This window comes from Myripristis murdjan, chromosome 9, assembly GCF_902150065.1.
Source record: "Myripristis murdjan chromosome 9, fMyrMur1.1, whole genome shotgun sequence".
Taxonomy (NCBI): domain Eukaryota; kingdom Metazoa; phylum Chordata; class Actinopteri; order Holocentriformes; family Holocentridae; genus Myripristis; species Myripristis murdjan.
In genome coordinates this window covers 17770978-17774713 of record NC_043988.1, presented here as the reverse complement: position 1 = coordinate 17774713, position 3736 = coordinate 17770978, and the positions used below count along the sequence as shown (strand labels likewise).

Here is a 3736-nt window from a genome sequence, read left to right as displayed (position 1 = left end):
GATCTTATCTGTTCCAGGCGGACATATTCACCTGTCTGGCTGCCTTTGTCAGTTGTTGCAGAGAAGCAAAACTATTCCATGTAAAAAAAAGATGACAAGCAACATGAAAAAATAACCTATATTATCTTGGTTGTCCTGCTTAGCTTGCAAGTGTAGGAGGGATAACATTTTGAGCTGAAGCAGGTGAACAACATCAGGTAAATGGGAGAGCAAATAATAATGGGTAACTGCACACAAACCTGCACGGGGACATGCAGCGCCAAATCAACAGATATTATCTCAGATATATAAATAATGCAAGATCAAGGCCATGGAACCAAAGTTGTTGTCATAAAAATACATATCTGTATAGCAAAGGAGTCTTTCCAGAAACATTTAAGAGCATACGCCATTCACAAGTAAAGCAGTGCCAATTGTGACACAGCTGGATTAATTTTTTGTTGTGGTTACTACATGACTGACACACCAAGCAGCGCTCTACATATTTATCCTGCTCTGTGATTATGTCATGCTCCCAGATGAGCAATGTCATGAAGATATTCAGCTCCACTGATGGATCAGCTGGATCAAATGAAAAAGCTGAACTCACCATGATTTCCTGGTAAAATGTAAGGATTTTCTTTTTTGAGATCAAGTATTTTATTTTATTTTATTTTAATGCATTTATTTATTTGTAGAGAACACAAGCAACACAAGCAATTCAGTGAATAAATCTTAATATAATCCTGAAATCCTGAGTTATTCTTGGAAATTAAAGCAATAATTAATAAACATCGGAACAAGTTCTAATTTTAAAAAATAGGGTAAATAAGGAAATGAATACAAATGCACAAATAAATGTTAATTGGTGGCCACATCTCTTTTCCCCTCCCCCCTTGCTGTGAAAGTGCTGTACACAACAAACATTTTTCATACTGAAAATATAATGAATCTCTCACCCCCTGTCTCCTGGCAGAGTATTGATTTAGTCAGACATAATGTTGGTTCTCTTCTGTCCTCCTTCTTTTGGAGACATTTGCTCATCTGGATAAATTTGGGATTCTTTTCCAATGGAAATTTAACGTTTCTTTAATTGAGACCAATTTTTAGGTTATGTGTTGTCCATTATAGCGGACTATAACTGAAGTTTGGGAAAAATCATTCTGCTGAATTCCGTCAATCGTTTTGCAGCACCATATCAAAATACTGTGCTTCAGTTTGTGAGTGTTTGTAGCCTAATGGTGTGCGGTCTGATGTATAGATGATGAAGGTAAAGGCCATATACATCAGTCATGCACAGTAATTATGTGAAGATATAACCCCAAGGAGCTTGACCTTTACATCTATTCTTCATTGCTCTTTGACATTTCAGAAATGGAAAATGTGATGGAGGCTTCACACTTATTTGATGGTCATACTTTACCAATAAGAAGAGAGATCTTATCCCCTCCGTGGATCTACACACAACCTGGCAACACCTGGAGCATCTCCACATCTTGTCGCCTGCTTCAGTCCAGGCTGCAGAGAGAGCAGGTGTGTCTGTCCAAGCGGATCACACAATGTGCCTCAAAAGCTATCAGGCTAAAATAAATCAGCATTTCAAATGAGTGGGTCATAGCCGTGCTTTGCCGGTATTCCCAGAGAAATAATTTCTTTGACATTAACATAACGGCCCTAGGACCCAGATCTCACGGCGGAAGAAGGTGCGCCTGTCTCCATCAGTCCACCTCGGACAGTGAGCCGCGATGATGCTGCACCTCAGCCTGCACGCTGTCATCCTGGGCTTCACTGTGCTGGTCAGCGGGCAACTGGACGACCAGAGCTTCACCGAAAGATCCTATGTGGTTTTGCAGAATCAGAATTTGGGTAAGACGTGATATATGTAAACAAATGTTTGTAAACAAGTGCGAGGCCTAACCGGGAGACAGTTCGAGCCAAGGTGCGCCGGGAGAATAGCAGTGGTGATGCTGATGGGCTGAGCTGCTTGGACACCAAAACTGTCTGTCCTGCTGTCTGAGACCCACCTACTAACAGCTACACCCTAAAGGAAAATGGAAGTCAGGACTTTTGTGAACCAAGCACGTGTTTGTCTGTTAATAATCGTGTTGTTCATAGATATTGCTTGTGTTGCTGTCTGTGTTTCAGTCACTCTGGTGGGTGTCCTCAGCGTGCTGCTGGTGCTCATGATCATAATGGCTGTCTGTGTCTACAAACCGCTGCCTCGCCGGTGAGGATGGCCCGCCAGCCACCAGGCGCAGGTGCAGAGGAGGATCTCTTGTCCCAGTGCAGCACTGACCCCCCCTCCAGGACTCACCGGGGACCCCCGTGTCCTAAAGAGGACGCCACCACGTCCCTTTGCGAGAAAAGACTAAAGGAAGAGCCAAGTATAATATCTACCTGCCAAGAAGCCACACTGAAAAGACACTTCACCAAGACTGCACAATAATAGCCCTATTGGGACTTATTTCCGCTGCATATTAAATCTGGTTAATTTAAGAATTAGCCTAGTGTATTTTGTTTGAGTTGATTGTGACACCTAGATGGCATTACTGTTTTTGAATGCCTTCAAAATTAGGACTCAAATATACCTTCTTACATAGCAGAATCTTTATTTTGTATAGCCTACCTCTTGTCTTGTATGAATTTCTATGTTGAAATGTTGTCATTATTGTGTTGTGGTAAACACTATTATATATTGCAATCAATATTAAATTTAGAGTAAGCATTCATTTTTTTTGTCCTTCATTTAAAATAAATAGTGAGAAGACATGGACAAGAAGACAAAAAAGCCTACTCTTTAATCCTATCTAGCTATCTACTTGTCTCATCATCTTTAAAATAGTTTTTCTTTTTTTTGGTTTGAATTGGATTATGTTACACTTAACATCAAATCCAAAAAGGAGTGTAGTAAGTAAGCCTTCTTTGTTTTGTGTATAATGTCATATGTCTCTGGTTCATTGGGTCTTCCAATGGGGAATCCTGTCTATGGCTGTAGGTCCATCCAGTCATGGCTACATTACAAAGACAAAAGTAAGGTTATGTGAGAAAAATTACATTTCTCTAAGACAGTCATGGAAACAGATCTGGACTTCTGGATCAAGGCTCCAGCCAGGCTGAAATGGGAAGTCAGTCACTTCTTTCATAAAATACCACTAAGACCTCTGACTCAAATATTACTGTCTGTGTCCTTGCACTAATATGAAACTCTGCTACTACACTTACTGAAATGTGCCTGCTAAAAGACTGTGCAGTCCACTGTTAAATATGTGCAAAGATGAAAGGAAAAAATAAAACGTAGTTAACAGAAGACATTTTGGCTTGTGTAACACAACTTGAAATTTTAAAGTCCTATCATAACAAAAGTCAGATCCCCATTCTGAATTTTAATGTAGGCCTACATGGGATAAGCTAACACAATATCCACTCCCATTTTTAGAACTGATTACTTGTACATGGCGATGGTACCAGTTTTGCAAAATCCAATTGGATTACAATGTACTTTGATTATGCACTATCCAGAGTGCAGTTAGGCTTGGAATGACTGAGGGATGTGGCTATATTTAGCAGCCAACCAAAAATAACATCCACTCATACACTGCAGATCAATGATAGTCTAAACCTTAGCTTAAAGGGTGAACACATGACCTGGCAATGTAAAGGAACCCAACTGCTTTGGATTTCAGCAGGTCTTACTGCACAGTGAAAAACAACGTGATTACATTTTCCCCTTCTGACATGTAAAGACAAAATTTCCACA

General features: G+C 40.2%; 1 long non-coding RNA gene across 1 annotated transcript; it reads left to right on the top strand.

The window, feature by feature from the left end:
- Positions 1-1712: 1712 nt before the first annotated feature.
- On the top strand, positions 1713-2708 carry LOC115365244 (uncharacterized). Its single transcript, XR_003928758.1, has 2 exons — positions 1713-1845; positions 2125-2708. It is a non-coding gene; the product is annotated as an uncharacterized LOC115365244 (long non-coding RNA).
- The last annotated feature ends 1028 nt before the right edge of the window (positions 2709-3736 follow it).